The sequence below is a fragment of the Oenanthe melanoleuca genome, chromosome 2, assembly GCF_029582105.1.
Source record: "Oenanthe melanoleuca isolate GR-GAL-2019-014 chromosome 2, OMel1.0, whole genome shotgun sequence".
Classification (NCBI taxonomy): Eukaryota; Metazoa; Chordata; class Aves; order Passeriformes; family Muscicapidae; genus Oenanthe; species Oenanthe melanoleuca.
In genome coordinates, this window is record NC_079335.1 from 123,050,661 (window position 1) to 123,073,384 (window position 22,724).

Sequence of the window (22,724 nt, forward strand, 5' to 3'; positions counted from 1 at the left end):
TCAGACAAATATAATCTTTTGGCTTCAAAATGTATCAGCATGCATGTGTGAGATGAGTAAAAGATTCAAGTGTGCTATTGAAAATAAGCCAGTGTTTATGCACTTTAGGAGTTTGGTGTCTGGGATTGAGAGAAAAAATAAGATCCACTGTGGAGCTTTCTGTTGCATTTTAAATTTAGAAAGGGAGATGCAACAAAATACATATTGTAAGATTAACTTTCATAAAGCTAAATTTAGCAAATAAATGCTCCAAAATATTAAGGCTAGTGATGCTTTCCAGTAAATATAATTGAAACACCTGAAAAACTAAGTAACATACTTTCTACTTATTTTGGAGATAGATTTCTCCTGCAAAGACAAAATTTGCCTGTGTGCTGTGAGCTAACTCAGTCTTTTTCTAAGAATGCCTTAGCCAGATTTCCTGATACAGCCTGCAAAGCTTTGGTAAGACAGTTCTTTCTGTACTTAAGTATCCAGGTAAACCAGAGTTATGAACTGTTTGCCTCTGTTGGAAGATGATTAGACAGACAGTGTATGCCAGGAGCACTGACATATCTCAGAATTAATTTATGATCTTTTTTCTTGGGTCATATTTGGAAATAAAATTGTAAGCTTGGCTGTCTGAGGTGGGAAGGATCATATGTTGGGATCAAGAGCCTGATCATAATTAAGGTAATGCAAAGAATGCCTGTCTATAAAAGGGATGGTCTTCTCAGTCAGAACTTTCTTCAAGCATTAGAAAGAAAAATATTAATGTGTAAATGAAAGGATTGCTTTCTAGATCTTTCCTTCTGATACAATACTGCATATGCACCTCATCTTTTACCTTCTCTACATGTTCCCTTACTCCCAGACTGAGTTCCTAGGAATTTAATGTAGGAGTAGGGTAGCTCTCTATCTAGTTGTTTCTTTTTCAACAGCAGAATTATTTCTTTAATCTTCTATTCTGATGAACAAAGCAAAAAACATCTCCTTGTACCTTAACAAATACAGGACTTTAAATTATGGAGGGCTCACCCAAGTATTTAGGTTTCCTCAGAATCTATCACTGAAACAGAATACTTGTTTTATTTTAAATTCTACTAATAGTCTATTTTTATTAATATCCATTGCTTAATCCATCTCATCTTCCCACTGAAATTAAATTGCCAAACTCTTGTTTATATCAATGGTATCAGGATGAGATCAGATGAGATCAGTACTTCTGTCATTCTTAAAAGGTTTGGTTCAGAAGCTAAAAGCTATTTTGTCAGTGGATGTCCAAGAGCAGCATAAGAAGAAAATATGTAAATTTGAGACTCCATTAAGTGTGCCAGTCTGCACTGAAAAGATTCACCTGTGAACCTGATCTTGGTTTTTAAACAGAAGTGGCATCAGTGGTTACTTCAGCCACTGGGATGAGGTTGTTGCTCCAGAGCCAGGCTGAAATGCCTCATATGGACAGAAAGAGAGGACAGCATGATTGCTTCCTAACTGCTCCTTGCTAATAACCATCCTTCTCTCTGACTCCTCAGGGTGCTTGGCCTCATCACAACTTAATTTGCAGTTTCCACAGATGTGTTTTCATTACATGAAATAAAATAAATCAGTGATCTCCTACACCTCATGGATTTATGTGACCTCTTCAAAGTAGATTTTTCTGTTAACAGAAACTAAAAATCCAGACATTTCCTTGCCAAATTTTCTGTGACCTCAAAAAAGGAGATGATTGAAAATGTCTCATCATAAATTACAAAAGGGATTATAGCACATTGAAAATCAACATAGAAAAAGAATTTAAATGACTGAAACAATCTTAATCAGTGTTTTGCATCTTATTTACTGAAGCATGTACAGCATCTGCAGCACTTCAGATCATACCAGAATCACTTCAGATAGGTTCCAAACTTCACATAAATGAAACTTCTCTTCAGAAATGACAGCTCTAGAACCAATGTTTTTGATAGTGTCTTAGTTTTAGGAAAATTTTGCAGAAATATTTCCTGTTAAATTCTGTCTTGAATCTTCTTTTCTTTCTCTTAAAGTGAAGTGAAAAAATAAGAAGTGAAAGAATAAGTAAACTATTAAATATAGGGTTTGTGCCTTTTGAATACTTATCCATGCAGTTGAAAGAAGGGAACAACAATTAACTTCAAGTGTTTAATTCTTCAAAAGAGTAATCATTTATCCACGTAACTTTCAACCATATATTATTATCACATTTGTTTTAGGCTGAACTGAAACAGTTTCTTAGATTAGAGAATTTCAACATTATATATTTATATATATGCCTATATAGCTGTGCCTTGGAAAAAAACATTTACTTGTATTTTGTATGCTTGACAAACTCAACGTGTGGAATTCAGAAATACATAACACTTGGACTGTCTCACATTGTCAGGCAAACAGAACCAATTCTGTTTCATGTACTTAGTCACAAATAGCAGGTTACACCTGAAACATGCAGCCACCTTTCTTTGCCAGAAGTGATGAGTTATCTTTACTTTTTGCTCAGATTTGCTGCAAAAAACAAATGAAAGGAAGTGCCACAGTATGAAATCTGCATTTAGTAGCACAAATCTCAATCATGAGGTGGGACTTACTGTAAACCTTGCCTGTGATGATGAAAAAACTGAACTTGGCTACCACTGAGCATAGGAAATCTAAGAATTTCCAATTCCTTATGGAGAGTGGGGATATTACTTCACCTGCTTCCAGGAGATTTATTGATTTAAGCTGTTACTTGTTGACTACTACATTTAATCCCTGAAGGAATAAAAGAGTGGGGATGTTCATAGTATTTTGTCAAAATTGCTAGCAACATTTAAACAAAAAACAAACAAACAAAAAAAAAAACCCTCACAAACAAAAGAAGCAAAAAAACCAAACAAAAAGAGCAAAAAAAACCACCACCACCAACAACAACAAAAAAGCAAAAAAGAAAAAAGAAAAAAAAACCAAAAAAAAACCAAAAACCCAAACAAAAACAAAAAACCACCCTATCATTCAAGACAGTCTATTGCACAGGCCAGACTGTTTTAGGTTCTTTCTAGGTCCAGCATGGAAAAGAGAAGGCTTGGGAAGATCTTATTGCAGTCTTTCAATGCTTAGAAAGGGCTTATAAGAATGGTGGAAGAAGAGTTTATACCAGGGTCTGTAACAACAGGACAAGGGGTAATGGCTTTAAACTGAAAGAAGATAGATTTAGATTGGGTATAAGGAAGAAATGCTGTGCAATAAAGGTGACAAGACCTCAGAAGAATCTTTCCAGAGCAGTTGTGGAAGCCCCATGGCCAATGGCCCATCCCTGGAAACATTCACAGCACTGTTGGATAGGGCTTTGATCAACCTGGTGCAGTGAAAGATGTGTCTGCCCCACTTCCCACCAGAAGAATATGATATTATGATCTTTAGAAAGTCCCTTCCAACTCAAATCATTCTTATCATTGAGTGTATATAGAATTGGAATGTTTTGTCATGAAAAAACAGACTATTTTCAAAACAGTATCCCAATTTGAGGTTTAGTCTTCTACTATTTTAGCAAAAAACAGTGACTAAATTAGAATGACAAATGAGAGCATCTCTCACTCATATCCCATGCTAAGACAAGTAATGGAATGTACTGGCTATCTATGAAGAGATCCTCATCTAAGGTCTTAAGAATTTCCAGACAGTAAAAAATGACATGCCTGGTCAGGATTTCCAGGTCCTCACATTCACTTCACAGAATCACAGAATTAAATAGGTTGGAAAAGAAATTTGGGATCATTGAGTCCAACCTATGACCAACACCCTACTGTCAACTAGAACATGTGCCACGTCCAGTCCTTTTTTAAACACCTTCAGGGACAGTGACCCCACCCCCTTCCTGGCAGCCCATTCCAGTGCCCAGTGAGTGATTACTTTTTCTCCAAAGAATGTTTTCTTAATGTCCTACCTAAATTTCCCCTGATGCAGATTAAGACTGTGTCTTCTTATCCAGTCACTGGTTGCTTGGGAGAAAAGATTTGCCTCCACCTGGCTACAGCCTCCTTTCAGGGAGCTGTAGAGAGTGATTAGGTGACCCCTGAGCCTCCTTTTCTCCAGGCTGAACAAGCCCAGTTCCCAGCCACTCCTTGGAGGCCTTCTATCCCAGACACTTCACCAGCCTTGTTGCCATTCTCTGGATGTGTTTGAGCATCTCAATGTCCTTCCTTGGGGAGCCAGAGCTGGACACAGCACTCAAGGTGTGGCCTCAGCAGTGCTGAGTAGAGGGGAAGAATGACTTCCCTGCTCCTGCTGGCCACACTGTTCCTGATACAGGCCAGGGGCCATTGGCCTTCTCGGCCACCAGGGCACACTGCTGGCTCATGTTCAGCTTGTACCCCAGGTTCTTCTCTTCCTGACCCTGTCCAGCCACTCTATGCCCAGTCTGTAGTGCTGCAGGGGGTCGTTGTGGCCAAAGTGCAAGAGCTGGCACATGGTCTGGCTAAACCTCATATTGTTGGATTTGGCCCATCTATACAGCCAGTCCAGGGCCCTCTGCAGAGCCCTCCTGCACTCCAGCACTTGGTGTCATCTGCAAATTTACTGATGGAGGACTTAATACCTCATCCAGATCACCAGTAAAGATATTAATCAGGAAGGGGCCCAACACTGATCCCTGGGGTCATCACCAGTGAGTGGGCCCCAGCTGGATGCAGCACCATTCATCACCAGTCTCTGGGCTTGGCTGGACAGCCAGTTCTTAACCCAGTGAAGAATGAAAATGTCCAAGCCATGGGCTTTTCCAGGAGTATGCTGTAGGAGATAGGGTCAAAGGCTTTGGTGAAGTCCAGGTATCCACTCCAGTCATCCACAGCCTTCCCCTCAGCCACCAGGAGGGTCACCTGGTTATAAAAGGAGATATTTGGATAGTTTTGTCAGTGATTTAGGAGTCCTAAATCTTCCCTGAGGAAGAAATAAATAATAAGATATGCAGGAAAAATTTTGACACTAGAAATTCCTAATGTGATTCTACTGTTATGTAATGTCTATCCAACAGTAAATTAAGCATCTGTTTCTTCAAATGGTTGTCTAATTAGACTCTTTGCATTTTGAAAGGGAAAGAATTTTTGTTCCTAAATCCCAAGTAATATTTGGTTTGTTTGTTTTAATCAGCATTGAAAGAAACTGCACTGTCCTGACCTCCCATTTAATCAGTTATTATTTCCTTACCATTTCCTATCAATTTGCTGTAGCTACTGTATTAGATTATTAGGGAAGCTGTGGTCTCAACCTGCTGAGGTGTCAGTCTCAGAATGATCTATGCTTTAGGAAGTCATATCTAAGAGGGGCTATACTGCAGTAAGAGTCAGAATGACTGCTTTATTTTTCACTACTTGAATGATTCAGTGTACTTGGATAGAAAATGCTTTGTGGCCTATCAGCTACTCATTAATAACACTATTTCAAGTCAGACATCTCCTTCTTTTTCATTCTTTACACTCAATTTCCAAATAAGTGCCCAGTTTAAATTTCCAATTTGCAGTTAAGGGTTTGAACACAGTGCTAGAAGTATGTGATGCTCTGTACATTCTGGTGCTTGAGAAGCAAGACATACTTCCAGGTTTGTATCTGCTGTAAAAATGTAGAACTGTTGCAATATAATGTAAACAAAAAGAATGAAGAGCAAACAGTCCTGAACATCTGCTGTGATTATCAGGGCCATAAGTTTCACTTGAGTATATATTTAAAATTAGTGATACATCAGACCTATTCCAGGGGAAGACTAATGGTAATAATTAAGTTGATAATGCAGTTTTATATCCTCTATGTGATGAATTTTATCAATTGAATGACAGTGAAACTCCCATAAAAAATACAAGAACTTATGGATGTGTTGCAGAAAAATCAGACTTCCCTCAGGGAGCTGATATTTAGCCTAATTCCTTATTCCTAATTTCCAGTTAATATAAATTTCTAATCACTGATCTGTAATTGAAGTAAAAAAGAAGATACAAACAGTTAGACACCTTTATTCCCCCACTTCCCAGGCTCTGCTTAAGCTGAGCACCTCTCCTGACTCCTTTCTTCTATCACCTTTGTTTTCACTGTGGGTTAAACTCATGAATGCCCAGGCAGGAAGCTGGAGTTGTGTGTAAGAGTTTCTTACTGCTTGCTCTGTACCAGGCATCCCCCCTCCTGTGTGTTTCTCAGTGTACAGCCCCAGCACACGCCCTTCATGGGCTGCAGTCCCTGGGTTTCCCTGTTTCCCATGGGTCATGTGCAGGGCACTGTCCATCAGGTATTCCTCTTCTGCATGAAGTGCCTCCTCCCAAGAGCACATCTCCTGCTATGGGCCCCCAAAAGCTTCTCCCCCATGGTTCTTCCCCAAGAATGGCTCCTTGGAGTCTCCTCTCATCTCTGGCCCCACTTTTCTTCCTGATATCAGTACAGTGCGGTTTGTGGTCTCCTCCCAGGCAGGTGATCCTGCTTTCCCCATCCTGCCAGGTGTGCCCAGTGTGGCCCAAGCTAAAAACAATCAACAGAGTTTGGAAACAATTGTAAACACATTATTTTACCTGACTGACATGTGGCTGTGCCTTACCAGTGCCTGCTGAAAGGTTTAATTGGTGTGAGTGGTGTGATGAAAACCAGGCTGTCTATGCACAGACACGAGCAAAAATGATGAGAAAGAACCAGGTTTGCCTGAGCTGGATCCCCACCCCATTGTGCATTGTTCTGTAAATATCTAAGGGAGTTTCTAAAGCAGGATTCTTACAATTGCACCTTCAGCTAAATTAATGCCATGATTTCCAGATCTGGAGTGCACGTTACAGGGCTTAGAAATGCCCTTTTTCCTTGATTAGGAATTCTTTTATCTTCAGGTTATGCATACCTCAGGTGTAGAATTAGGAATGTGGTGGAAAGGCAAGTCTCTTTCTGGCTTTGATCCACCTTATCTAGCACAGGTTACTGTTAACATAGGGTCCATTTCAGGAAGGCCTGCTGCAGAAACACCTATTTTCAGCATTTTCTTTCTCACCCTCCAAATGGGAGGCTCATTTGTCCTTTTGAATATGTACATTTAGGTCTTTCCCCTGTTCATCTTATGTATAAAAAATGAAAAATGTAACTTTTTTATGGAGGAAACATGCAGCATTTGTATGCTGTTTACTAACACACAATTTATCTCCCTAGTCAGGAATCATTTTCTTATTGTTTGTTTCAATTTAAAATGATACTTTTTTGTAATACAAATGAGGAGCAAATCAAAGTGAATTTCTTTAGTGATTAGTGATCATACCATATATTTCTAGTATCATACTCTTCAATTTTTTTCTGATCATTAATATTTACAATACTGATTTCCTCTGCTTACAATTTCATTTCTAGGGAGAAACACAGTAGCAATTTTGTGGTTTTATATGTTAACCCCCTTATAGCTTCCAAGTATTTTAGGAAGAGTTTCATTGAAATTCAGTTCGAAAATGAATGCAATTTACTCCTAGTTGATAATAAGAGATCATCTGGCTTCAGCAAGGCTCTCGTGACTGAGTTTAATAAAACATTTGATGAAATCTTGATTGGATCACACAAAGCTTGGTATTTGGGAAACATCAAGTGTGATTTGTGCTTTTGTATCATTCTAACCCTAATGTCCCTTCTTGCTGAATGAAATAATCAGCTTAAATGTATGTACACTAATGATGTGTTTGTCATGAAAACATAGCACACAATTCCTTCATCAGTGTCACAGGAAAACACAATGGATTTAATTCAGTGCTAGTTGCAAAATATTTTTTTTTGGTGGGATATTCTCAAAAAGCAAGAGAAATTTGTAAAGCTCTTCTGAGTACAATTTATACAGAAAATAGAATGATAAGCAGGGTCTCATAGTAGATGCCCTTATTCTTCTCATTTTACATATGTTTTACATTTCACAGATGGGAAAAATAATATACAATTGTCTATAATAAGGGTTAAAATCACCATCACTCTTATGTGACTCGGCTTGAAACAAATTTCTTGAAGCAGTAGTCATGTACATAGCTTGTGAAATGTCTCCTTTCCTTCTGTGCTGGTTTTAGCTGGGGTAGAGGTAATTTCTTCTCAGTGGCTAGTATAGGCTGTGGTTTGGATTTGTGCTGAATAATATAAAGATGTTTTTGTTACTGCTGTGCAGGGCTTACACAGAGCCAAAGCCTTTTCTTCTTTTCATATTGCCACACTGGCAGGGAAGTGAGGGTTTCGTGGGAGGTTGAGATGAGACAGAGCTGGGACAGGTGACCCCAGGTGACCAAAGGGATATTCCAGACCTTGTGACATCTATGCAGGGTGTATAAAGCATGAGACAGAGCTGGGATAGGTGACCCCAGGTGACCAAAGGGATATTCCAGACCTTGTGACATCTTGCAGGGTGTATAAAGCACGAGACAGAGCTGGGATAGGTGACCCCAGGTGACCAAAGGGATATTCCAGACCTTGTGACATCTTGCAGGGTGTATAAAGCATGAGACAGAGCTGGGACAGGTGACCCCAGGTGACCAAAGGGATATTCCAGACCTTGTGACATCTTGCAGGGTGTATAAAGCATGAGACAGAGCTGGGACAGGTGACCCCAGGTGACCAAAGGGATTTTCCAGACCTTGTGACATCATGCAGGGTGTATAAAGCAGTGGGGAAGAAAGAGCTGCTGTTGGGACATTTGACATGATGGTATTTGTCTTCCCAAGTAACCATTTCATGTGCTGGGGCCCTTCTCTCCTGGAGATGGCTGAACACCTGCCTGCCCAGGGAAGCAGTGAATTAATTCCTTGTCTTTCTTTGCTTGTGTGTGCAGCTTTTGCCTTCCCTATTAAACTGTTCTTATCTCAACCTACTTTGATTCTTCTCCCTGTTCCACTGGGCAGGAGGGAAGGGAGAAGGAGGCTGAGTCAGAGGCTGTGTGGTGCTCAGTTTCCAGCTGGGAACAGGACACCTTCCATGGGAGCAAAGCTTTATGGCAATATGAAACACTTTTCTGTCTCCTGTTGTAAGTTCTTAATTTCAAATGCACTTTTGCATCAGATGTGAAAAGAAAAATTGAAATCTTACAGCATGTTCTGAGATAATACTGTTTTCATTGAAGAACATCACCTCATTAAAATTAAAGCAGCTAGGTTTCAATAACAGTTCTTTAAAGAAAGCTGAAATAATTTCAATAAAGTCAAAATGTTTTAACTGATTTTCTCTGATGAAACACTATGACTTTTCATTTCAGAATATTTGTTCAAGAAATTTGCATTTTATGTCACTCAGTTGCAAGATAAACTAGCAAAGTCAAAATTTTACCTTTCTGTGCCATTAAGCCAAGAGATTAATTTCCTTTTTTTTTTTTTTTTTTTAAATTCAAAGTCAGACGAGTTTGGAAGGTTAAAATAAGGCTTTAATAGTACAAATATATGTACACATACTTTGGTGGTGGACATCTCTCTAGAATGAATATTAATCTTGTCATCTGTTAGCTGCAGTGTTAGAAAAGCTTTCATTTTCTTTGTGATCCAAATAAATTAGGCTGGAATAAATATTTTATTTTATATTCTTTGTATTTTTTTTATTATTTTAATTTTGGATGGACATGCTTGTTTCCTGGCAGATCCTGTTTGCTCATTGCATCCTGTAAGAAATATTTTATTATACTAACTTTTATGACTGCAACAACAGCTAACTACAAAGTAAATTAGAATTGATAACAGTCTCAAGAAACTTTTTATTTTTTAATTTTAAATCCATATGAATCTAGGGAGGAAATTCTAGGCCTCTTAGTTGACAATTTTGTTAATTTTCTTAACCTTTTTTATTTGTTGCTAACCTTGTTTCATCTTTGCTTACATTTGTTTTTGTTTTTTAACCTACTCTGTGGACCTTCAAAACTGAATATATTTCTTCTTGGATGGCATGTTGGCAACAGATACCCCTGGCTGGGAGTTGTGACTTCCCTTGGTTTATGAGAATATTTTTGAAATTGAGTTGAGAAAGTGAAGTCCTGGTGTCTCCATAGTTTCTTTTCCAGGAAGACTATTAGGAAGAAAGACTAGGCTGAAATAAAAATGTCTTTTTTTCTTTTTCTGGGGGAAGACATTCAAGAGTGGAATACTTAAGGGAAGGGAAGAGCATTGCATCTTGTGTGAACTGTTACCATTTAGTGCTCACAAAGCCTTGCATGGCTTTTTAAAATTGGAATACATTTAGTTGAAGGTTCAGATTTAGAATTTCCTTCATGTGTCAGTAGCATCAAAAAATTACTAAGTGGCAGGTTGTAGGTGGGAATGAGGTGAGAGCTTACATTAGTGAACCACAATGATGAAGAACACTCAGAATTTCCTATATTTATAACTTCTGACTTTAAATGCACACAAGATGTAAGATTTGGATCCACATTTCATATAACATTTGAATGAGTTCTGGATCTAGTGTCTGATATAGTATTTATAATTGTTTGTCTTTCTAAAATCCATACTTGTATATAATTTTCAGTTATTGTATCTACTGGCACTGTCATATAGAAGGTCTAGACAGGGATTGGAATTTTATTGTTCTGAATTTTATACCAGCCAAAAAGGTGTTCATTGGATAGTAAACTTTTCCTGTATAATATTCCTGCAGCTTTTATCAACTGAAGTTGTTGAAAGCTTGATACAGACTAATAACCACTATAGTTAATGAGAGAGTCTGTCCTGTGGAGGAGTGTTTCAGCCTCTGTGTCAACCTCTACATCTTCAGGTAAAGTTAGTATTAAAATTTCAATGTCCTTGATCATGTAACATGATAGTTAGATCCCCATTTGAATGGTTCAGTTCATACTCATTGAAACACACAGATGAAGGAAATGCCAGCAGAACAGAAAATCTGTCCCCAGAAGGATTCATAGTGAGTATAGAAGCCTCTGGAACACCTCTGGCATAGAACTTGCAATAGTAGCATGCATGTCCATTATTCCTAGGGTTCATGTTTCATATTCTAAATTTCTCTAGTTATTAGACAGTAACAATGCGTTCCTGCTGTGAAATACCATAAAATATCAAATTTTTTATATTTGCTGTATTCCTAGATTTAGAAAATTATTTAGAGAAAGAAGATTTTTAGGGTGCTTTTGCTGCTGTTTTTAAGTGATAGCAGGAATTTAACCTTCTTACTCTTGGAAATTAGGTAGAAAAATAATGAATATTTTAACGTGAAGAACACCATATACAAGTTCTGGTGAAAAATATATGATGGGAAGTGTTAGAAATACAATGACAAAAAAAATCACCATGAATGCAAAGCATTGCCTGACTTCTGACTATGTTCTAGAAGGTGCATACCACAATATTCAGGTGTTATCTGAACCTAGTAAGAAATGCAACCAGAGATACTTATTGCAGCTCCACAAAATAGCATTACAGCTGAAGCACTTCTCTTTGTTCAGTGTTTTCCTCAAGCAGTAAGAATTAGAATCACATTTCCAATTTCTCTGGAAAACAGCTGGAAAAAAAGGGGCAAGAGAGAAACCTTTCCTCTTTTGATAAGTGGATTGAGGTGAAGCTAAGAATGCGACTCTTGTGACCAGAAGAAAATAAATTTGGACATTTTTATTGTTTTTCATCATAGTTATGTCACTTCCCTAATAAATATAAAGAGTTTTGTCAGGAACAATACATGGAAAATGAAGATTTTTCCCAAAATTCATATTTTAGTTCATAAATTTTTACATTTTCAACACTTATGAGCACTAAGAATGCAGCAATTGAAACTTTCCAAAAGTTCACCATCTGTCTTTATCCATGTATATTTTTTCCTACCACTTTACAGTGGCTTCTACAAATAAATAAATGAGTATATTTGTAATGTGGCTATTATTAATTTGACTGTCTGGCTATTAATTAGATTTGCATTCAGAGTGTGATGGTTTTGAAATATTTGTCCAGAGAGAGTGTTATGACAAGACCTGAAATATAAATATAATTGTTAGGTTTGTTAAGGAAACCAAAGGACACCACATCTCTCTTTTAACCTGCTCCTGATCCCAGCAATAATATAACTGTTACTTGACTGGATAAGAATATCTGCTGTGTCCTATAAGGATCAAGATCCTGCCAAACACTGTGGTGCTTCATAACAGTGTGTTCCAAGCCAGCAAGAGAACAGTGTTAGCTCAGCTAGAAAAGCTGTTGGATGTAACCTATTTTGTTTCTGCTGCATACTTCCCACTTCCTACATAATTTGAAAATCTGCTTGTGAACCAGGAAAATCTTTTGTTCATGAATGTAATTGGAGTAATTTTAGAAAGTCACTGGGGGTTTTGTATGTGATATGAAGGGTGGGATTAACTTTTCACTATAAATAAATATTAAGAAATATAAACGAATAATCTAACCTAGTTTTTTTATGTTGCTTCAACAATGAGAAAAATTTTCAGACTGATTTCTGACTGTATTGCCCATTTAAATTGGGCATATTCCATTTATTTTTCAGGAATGAATGTCAGTAATACTGGCTACTACATTTTTGTTCATACTTAACATCCATCTACCAATAGTCTTTTAGTAATAAGGGAGTCAGAACAGCAGGAAGTGTATGCCAACGGTGTGCCAAAATCTGTGGAGCCATTTACTGACAGTAATGACATAACCCAATCCTTGAGTGTATGCTAATGTAGAAGGTGCTAAGTTTAATTAAATAAAACAGAAAGATATAGGGAAAAAATAATAAAGAAGGGAATTGAGTACCTAGGGATTCCATAGATCTGTGCACAAGTAACACCACAGCCAAAAGGATAAGATAGTTCAGCCTTTGACAGTGAATTGGCAGTTACTAATTTTATTTTGTAAATGATTATATGATTTAATTTCTATTTTTTGCTTCTAGCTTTAAAATTCTTCACAACAGTATTCATAGAATCATAGAATATGCTAAGCTGGAAAAGATGCAATAAGATCATTAAGTCCAACTCCTGGACCTGTGCAGGACACCTCCAGAGCCACACCGTGTGTCCAAGAGCATTGTCCAAACACTCCTTGGACTCTCTCGGGCTTGGTGCTGTGTCCACTTCCCTGGGAGCCTTTCCAATGCCTGATCAGCCTCTGGGTGATGAATCTTCTCCTGATATCCAACCTAAGCCTGCCCCAACTCATCTTCATGCCATTTCCTCAAATCCTGTGACCAGTCATGAGAGGGCAGAATTCAGTACCTGTCTCTCTGCTTCCCCTCACAAGGAAGTTGTGACTGCAGTGAGATCTCCCCTCAGTCTGCTCCAGGCTGAACAGACCCCTCCAGATCCTTGCCCTCCTTAGGATGCTCTCTAACAGTTTAATGTCTTTTTTATATTGTGGCTCCCAAACCTGCCCCCAGCACTGGAGGTGAGGCTGCCCCAGATCAGAGCAGAGCAGGACAATCCCCTCCCTTGCCTGGCTGTGATGCTGTGCCTGATGCACCCCAGGACAGGGTTGGTGCTCCTGGCTGCCAGGGCACTGCTGGCTCATGTCCACCTTGCCATCAACCAGGGTCCCCAGGTCCCTTTCTGCAGCACTTCTCTCCAGAAGCTCATTCCCCAGTCCATAGACACAATCAGTGTTTCCCTGTCCCTGGTTCAGAATCCAGCACTTGCCCTTGTTACTCTTCTTAGGTTTGGTGATTGCCAGCCATATTGTGAAGAATTTTTATTTAACTCAGACGGAAACAGTGAGTAGTGCCACAGCCTGAATATTCCTATGACTCTTAACTCTCACTCTCCCTCATTATGAGATTAATTCTGTTCATCTGTAACTTGACTTTAAAGATGCACATTTCTAAAAGTTACATTTAAAATTACCAAACAACTTATTTCTTCTTAGACTATACAGAAAAAGATGGATTCAAAGATAAAATATCTGATCTTTAGGCTGTAAAACATCATTAGGGATTGTATAATGTGTAGTGTAAAAACTAAGGTTTTCTTTAAATGTATTTCCAGTGGTTTTCTTTTTACCTTAGTCTTTCTGCTTTAGCTTCTTGATATCTATTGCTGATTTTATATCTACAAAATGGATTAGAAGGAATGATAAAATAAAAAAGCAAACATATGCAAAATACTCCTCTGGAAAATACCATATACTACAAGATACTAGCCCTGTACATGAATCTGAAAATACGAACAGTAGCTAAAAGCTAAGAGCTTTCTCAAATGACAGGTATCTCACCAAAGTCAGAGTATTCCCTGGTCAAAAGGGAGTCTGGAGAACAAACTGAAATTTTATTATCTGGACAGCAGTAATCATTTGGCAAATAGCAGCATTTGATTTCTAAAGTAACCTGGGATTCAGAGACATTTTCTATATGTTTGACACTGTCCAAGTACATTTTCCTAACCTTACTCTTTCCATTATTTTAAGCTTTCCACCTCTGGGGACAGAGTTTAGCACTTGAAAGAAACCTAGTGATTTCACAGGCACATCAAACTGTAATTGTCATTAAGGATTTGATGTAAAAAAAGTCATGATTGTGCATGAACTTCTATTTGTTAAGCCCCAGAATGGCTGAAATTATGATCTGGTTTCACTGTCTTTAAAGTTGTTTTTATCATAAATTCTAGAGCTAAGAATGCAAAAATTTGTCTACGTAGAACAGGAACATTAGGGAGGAGCAAGTAGCACAAATAAACAGCAATGCAGAAATAAAGTAAAAAAAAGCCAAACTTGGAATTCAGTAACAATTATTGATTTTACAGATAAAATTTACTGCATCCTTGGTGAAAATATTTTCCTCAGTTTATTCTTTGATTTATTTCCTAGTGACTTAATACACATTACTACTGCATTGAGGTGTTGTCCATGGAAATATTGTACAATATGTCTTATATGTCCCTGTAAGTGTATTGCTGAATACAGAGTTGAGGATATGTAAAGATTTGGGGTAAGATCAGTACCAACACACATGCTATTCTTATATACTCACCTGTAGTAAGCAAAAGCCATTGGCTATCATAAGGAAAACTGACACAGGGAAGTACATCCATGTCAAGAAAGTAAAACGAGATGAATGTGTTAAAATTTGTTGGTGTTATGAAAAAGAACAAAGAGTACAGCACTGCTTAAATTGTGATATGGCTGTGTTGTTTGACTGGAAAACCAGGAACCTTGTGTCTGAACCACAGTAAATAGAATATAGTGTGGCCTAGGTAAAATACAAACATTCCTTGACTGAACAAGAACCACAGTAATATTAAAAATTAGTTCTGCTAAGACAGGCAGATACTGCAAAAAAATCAAAAAAGGTGTCTGTAAAAACACAGGAAAGAAGGCTTAGTTGCATGTGCCAGCCCACACTGAACAGTAACAACTACTGGGAAAAAAAAAAAAGAGGATTTCCTGTATGGGAAAGATATGATTACTTTTGCTTAGAGTAAGCAAAAAATCAGCAATGTAAAAAAAAAAAATACTTTACTTGATATAACATGAATCTACTCACCAACTTTCTTAGTGGCCTCAAAAGAATAGTCACAAACACAGGGGTGAGGCTGACTGGCACAGCACCAGGGACAGCCCAGATGGGACAGATGCTGGAGAGGGAGCTGTGCCATGCTCCCCTTGGCACACCTTCTGCATCCCCAGTGCCCCTGGAGCTCCAGGCTTTGTGGCTCCCTTGACCCTAACCTTTAGTCTAGTCCTCACTTTCCTGATTAATGTTTATTGTCACCCTTATCCAGCTTTCCATCATGTATTTCCAAAGTAATGAAATTAATAGTTTATTTTTAGATTGGTGCCTGGCTTTTTTATGATTTGGGGGTTTTATTTCATCTTTTCTTTTATTATTTGTATGTAAAAAATGAGGAAGGATCTGCCAGCAAAATTATTGCAGACTCCTAATCCATGTAACTCTTAGGAGAGAAGAAAAAAACTGGTAGGGCAGACAGTGATACTTGTTCTGATATATCTGCTATAAATAAAACAGTGAAACAACTTCCCATCTTTTGTTTCCATCTTACACATTCTTCTGGGGAATTTTGAGGTATTCAAATGTAAGTTCAGAAGAAATTAAGTTAAAGGAAAAGAGAATCTCATTACTGTGATCAAGAGATTATGAGGATTAACAAAAGAAAATCAGAAACCCTCCAATAAAAAAGTGAAAAATGCTAATAATTCTTCTATAGAGGGAGATACTGGTTTTTGTCCTGAAGTTTTTGTATCTTTGGTTTTTTTTTTTCATTTTTAGCATTCAAGGTAGCAAGGTGATTTTAATAGGAAAATATAGTAAGATTTGGCAGTAGCTTAAAGATCTGATGCTATACCACACCCTAATGAAGATTAATGTGAACAAAGTGCCAAAGAGCATGTGAAATTGCAAGAAGAATATCATCTGTTCTATCATCAGTTTATGTCAGTAAATACGTGTGACATGGTATAGATCTTGAAATTTGTCACATGCTTTAATATTGTTCATTTTTTGAATTAATCAATTGTCATATTTCACATAGTTATTGTTGATACCAGCAACTACTTCTAAAAATTATTTCTAGGTAGTGATATCAACCTCTAGTCAATGGTTTGATTCATATGTTTGTTACAGGTTTACATCCCTGACTTCACCTTTCAGTTACTCTTGCAAACATCTTGAATATCCTGTTTCTATATGCTCTGAAAGTGACAAACTGTCAGGAATCAATTCTATAAAATAATTTAAAAATACTAGTGATTATTTTTATAGACTCAAAAATGTGAGCTTTAGGAAGAAACATAGAAAGTCATGCAGTTTATTTCATGCACCTTTTCTGTTAGCATTCTAAATGTCAGTGTTTGAATTGAAATGGGGTATAGTAATTCTGTGTTGTCAGTAGTCTATCACTACAATTATCTAGTTAGGGAATGTGAGAAAAAGACTCTTAAAAACTGGCTTTATACGCAATCCAGAAACTTGGATTTAACTCTTTTTAAATAAGAGTCTATATATCCTCCTAGGACTCCTTTTCAACTCTCTGGGGCCTCCCTGGATGATATTATTTATTGTATTATTTCACCAGTATGCAGTGGTTTATTTCTTAGCATAAACTCTGTATTAGTGAAATATATAAAGCAATCTCAAGGAAGTTTAAAAGCTCTTTTTTCTCTAATCCTGCAAATTGTTCTCTGGCCACCAAATGAAAAAGGTCAAATTTTAATTCCAATATTTTGTTTCTAATCATCTATTTTTTTTTTTTTCCCTTTTGCTTTAGAATCAAATTATAGCTGAGCATGTGGATCCCAAGGTTGTCTACACAGTGATGAGCTACCCCTACAGGGTGGTTGGGAAAGCTCCAACTTTCAGTGAAACAGCAGGTGAATAAAGTGGTTTGAGAAAATCCTGGGGTGCTTTGCCTAGTGGCTGCTGTGCTTAATTTAGACTATCCAGAGGGGACAACTGTAAAGTAAATAATTTTAAAATTCTTACCCTTATTCCTTTGTGTGCTCTTTGCCAGGTTCATAGCATGTTAATTGAACTTGGAATTCAGCCGTTTTTGACTAACCCCTTTAAAAAGCTGCAAATTGTCAAGTCATTTAGAAATATTTATTGTTATAGGCATAGCAGCAGTACAATAAAACTGTAAAAGAATGCTATTGAAATGAATGACTGTGCAGATTTGCATTTTTCTAAATGTCTTGGATGAAAGCTACAGCCTGGCTGAGAAGAGTTCAGAGCCAATATTCAAAGTCAGTCTCCTCGAATCACCACACTTGGAGCAATACAACCTCCTCCTGAGTTGATCTGATGACTGTAAATATTATTAATTTATCAGTCTAACAAAATATAGAAAAAAGTTTCTAACTGAAATAAAAGGAGTGATTTAGTAGGAGGTCATTACATTTGTTTTCCAAAAGCATTCTAAAAGCACAATCCTTCAGTGCTTTTCAATGAAAATTAACTATTTTAATTAATATTTCAAAGGAAGATTGAAGAGTTTGGTGTGATCCTGTTGCACTCATGAATTACAGCTGAAACAGCTTCTGAGTGAGCATGGACCTGTCACTCTCTTTGCATTGGTCTGTGTATTGCCAACATTTAGTGTCTCTAAATGTGGCAAGGATATTGTTTCCCCATTTATTTTCTCAACTGTGGAAGAACTAGTGAGCAGTCATAGGAAGAACAGTGCAAATATATGAACTTTTAAGAGATAATTTCACCTTCATCCTTACTAAAAGAGAAAGCACAGTTCAGCATTTGACTGTATCCCCAGCTGTACAAGTAACCCTTGATTTCAAGTACATATAGTTGCCTATTTGAAGAAATACCCTTTCAAGTGTGAGAGGCTGAGAATTGAAAAATTCAGTGATCCTGATGCCCTCTGTATAAAGGCTACATTTCAAGCAAGATCCAGTCATCTCATGTCTCCTCCTTTTTTATTTCTCACATGTCTGTTGTCTCCTATATAATTCATGGCCTTACACATGCCAGGAAAGTCATTCTTTTATTCCTACTCTAAATTGACAGATAATCTCTCCATGTTTTGGAAAAATCAGAGTTCCACATCCCTGCTTTTTCTGACTTTCTTTAACATATAATTCATTTGCATCATATATCTGTGTCCTAAAGAGTTTTTAATTTAAATATTTTCATCCATCTTTCTATCATCCTCTTCTTCAATATTCTTCTAGATGTCTGCCTATATACCTAAGTCTCAAATGCTTAATGTTTTCACTTTTCCACCATCAGAGTTATAAAAAAAAAATAGAAATAAAATCTTTCAGAATCATATACATTTTATCTTGTACTAACATTAAGCTTTCCTATTCTTTTTTCCTCAGGTTTTTATGTTCTAAATATGTGTTTTGTATTTCCACTTGTGGTAATTTCTTTCACTAAAACTGTAGTCTCTTTGTTGGTCACATCACAACCATTAGTCATTAGTCTATCTTCCTACTCTCCAGCTTTATCTTTGCTAGTAAATTAAAGACTACTGGGGTACAGACCTAGCCATGGGGACATTCTTGAGCACTGAAACTGTCCTTTGGAATCTGGGCAAGAATGGATATTCTTGCCCAGATTCCCTCCAGGCCAAATAAGACTGTTTTAGCAAATTTCAGAGCACTGCTCTCAAGTTAAAATGAGCCATGAACATAATATTAAATACATTGGTTAATTTGGATGAGACTACCCCCTGAAGAAACCAAGAACATTTATTGGTATGGACACAGTTTGCTGGTCTCATTGCAAAAGCTCAGTCCCAGACACATTTAGTTTACAGGTGTACATAGTCTCACATTGCTTCTCACTGGAATTCATTCTGTAAACTGCCTATATAGGTCCTACCCATATAGTTCATCCCATCAAACATACCAGTTCTTCTATGCAGTTGTCACCCAGCATTTACTTTTTTACTTTTTGTTCATTAGATACATAAATCTTTCCCTACATAAATCTACTTTTCCTTTTTTTATACTGCTTCTCACATTGAGAGGCTTCCCAGATTCTCTTCCCAGATGCTGTTTTACCCTTTTTGCTGCTGTGAATAACCAATTCCCCTGAGTGAAGCTCAGAAGGAACTTTTTTGTCAAAGTTCTTTCATCACTTCACACATTGTTTCCCTGTTCCCTATAATACTATTTGATTAATGGTGATTAATACTGATTTGAATTTCCTCTCCTATTTGGCTTTCCTTTCTCCTTGCCATGAACCTGTCACAAGTGGCATACAGAATATGTCTACAGGGGCAGCTCTATGCTGCAGAGGTACTTGTAGTGTTTAGAGAGTCTCTGTAATTGAAGTGATACACTACAGATTTGAGTGTAATGCTGAAATGCCTGAAGTTTTTCTTTCATGATGGAAAAGATATGGTATAAACCATAATATAAACTGTGAGCACCCTTTGTGCAGAGCAGACACAAGATCCTCAGACAACCTCAGAGCTCTGTGCACACATCCCTGGTGTGTGTGTCCAGGACAGGCAGCTTCAGCCAGGCTGGTAAAAACATCATCAATATGGTTCTGAACTGTAAATAATCACAGCAAGCCAAATCTTGGTCCCTCCTTCTGTGCATTGCACCTGTTTCCTAGATAGTCAGCTTGTAGGTATCAGCTCATGAGGTTTTGCATTCCAAGTAGAAAATGTAACTGTAATAAAAATTACCAATTAATCAAAATTTATATAAGCCTATGCATGCACAGCTTTTCTTTATTATACATGAGAAAATATGAGAAATAAATAACTGAATTTTGGCATCAAGTCAAGGTCCATTCTTACCTTGTTTCCAGCAGCAGAAGGTGAGGCAAGATTATGTGAACACCACAGAGTTCTAAGATCTCCTCGTTTCCAAAGTTTAATGAATTAGGGTCTTCCTGAATCGAAGACCACATCTAGTATTCAGCAATCTCTGATTGATTTTTCTCTCATAAATTCTTTCAACCTCTTTTCATTTGTGCTTCCACAGTATTCTGTGGGTGAAGACCTCTAACAAAAACAAGTCACTTTGACTTTGAAAGAAACACTAATTAAATTACAAGATATAGAAGATATAATTTGGTTTTATCCAGTAGCTTACCAAAACCCCAACTTCTGGTGCAGACACAGTAGAGGAGTACATTGTACCACTATATTGCAGGCTGAAGTCTAAAGCAAAAGGTGTTTGCCCTCACAGTTGAAAAGATTTCAGGGAGAGTGAGGGAACAAAGACAGAGAAATAATTTGTTGACATAAGGTAGAGAAGGGGAAAGAAATTAAAAGGGTGGATGTGCAAGCCTAGATGATAACTATTTTGATTATTATACATATATTCATAGATGTTTTACTGTGTCAGTGAGCCATTCCTGATTCAAACAAAGATAAGGCATATCATCAAATAGAGAAAGATCTTGGATTTTATTAACACATAGAAGTCTAGAGGAGGTAATTATGCTTAAAGGTATAGCAGATATCACAGTATTGACATAAAAAATGTCCAGCCTGGAAAGGAAAAAAAAAAGGGTAAAAAATAGGGTTTTAAAGTCACAGCACAGGAAGACCTGACAGACCTGAACTGTGACTAGAAGAGAAAGTAACTAGCCATCCTAGTCCTGTGTTGCACTTTATAGGACAAAAAATAGTGAAAAAATAATGTAAAAAGAGAAGCAGTCTATCATTCTGTACTGTTGTTTTGGTTTTTTTCTCTTCCTCATTTAAATTAATTCACTAATTCCCATGGCCAGGCAGATGTTCAGCCATCCCCAGGTGAGTAGGACTCCATCACATGTAACTGTGACTTGGGAAGACAAATTCTATTGTTCTGACTGTTCCAACTTCCTTCTTCCCTAGCTTTATATACTAAGTATGATGTCATATGGTGTGGGATATCCTTGTGGTCATTTGGTCATCTGTGGTCACCTGTCCAGAATGTTCCCCCTCCCAGCTTCTCGTGTCCCTTCCCCCCTCCCATTCTGATCACTGGTGGGCAGTATGAGAAGCAGAAAAGACCTTTTGCTCTCCCCAGCAATAGTTAAATTACCCCTGAATTATCACCACTGTTTCCAGCAAAAAAACAAAACATAGCTCCATATCAGCTACACTGAAGAAAATTAACTCTCTCCCAGTAAAATCCAGCACAGGATAACAGCTCAAGACACTGTTTCAATGGCCTCTTACCTTTTCCACCTAACCCACATCACAACCAGAGGTTTCTTCACAGAAAAGTTAGGCAGACCTACAGTTACCACAGATGTCTCTCTGGGGTGGAACATCCCCAAGCCACATCATTGTGATTGCACCACAGAGGTCTCCCCTTTGAAAATCATTCATTTCTTAACTCTAGCTGTAATGAGGTTGAAGGATTCGCTATCATCTCTCCATTAGAAATAACTGATGTCGAAGCATTCATGCACATAGTGGATCGTTACCTGGTGATAAAAACAGTCTCTGTGAACACCCAGGACTCATGCATCTTACAAATTGAATTATTTCTAAGGGTTAAAAAGAACAAAGCCATGAAGCTTTGACCTGTGGATCGATAAGGAACTTACATCTCCAGCAATGTGTGGTTCTTAATCAAAACCATGGCTGCTCATTTATACCAAATAAAAGGTCATTGATGCACTTTCAGAGAAAAGATTGACAACCTTCCAAAACACCTTCATTCTCTGATCCTTAAAATCTTTTAATGAACAAGAAATGTACAAGAGGAAGTTCCTCTGGCTAAAAAATACAATAAGAACTTAAATAACAGGCAGCAGATATGAAACTGGAAATGAACCTTTCAGTCCTTTGACTGACAAAGCTGACATGAACAGAAACCTTTGTATCCATGTTCTCAGTAAGAGCAGTGACAGTCTGAACTCATCTGGTGACTCTACTAGGAGCTAAATTTAAATAAAACAGATATATCATCAATCTTAGGTAAAAACAATTAAAAACACTTAACATTTAAAGTAATGCATTTCTGAACAAATGGTGTTGTTCTACACAGTGTTAATCTAGTTCTGTATGAAATCACATTTTATTTTTCATACTATCAGTAAATGTTCAAATAATAAGCACAATATTTGTACAGTCTTGACATGATTGCAATATCTTGAGATAAGTTTTTAATGAAAGTTATGCAGCAATGTCAGTAATGAGTTTCAGATTTATTCTTTTAAGACATTTATAGGAAAATTAACCTGCCTTCAAGTAAACAGAGGAACACTTCACAAAGATCTTGTTAGTGTAGTTAGCCAGTTTTACTGTGGCAACTTTGTCAACTAGGAGTTAAATAAAACCTCATAAATTGTGGAGTAAAATTTGAAAACTGACAATAGAACATTCAATTTCCATAAGAACTAAATATGCAAATTATCACAGGGTGGAAATT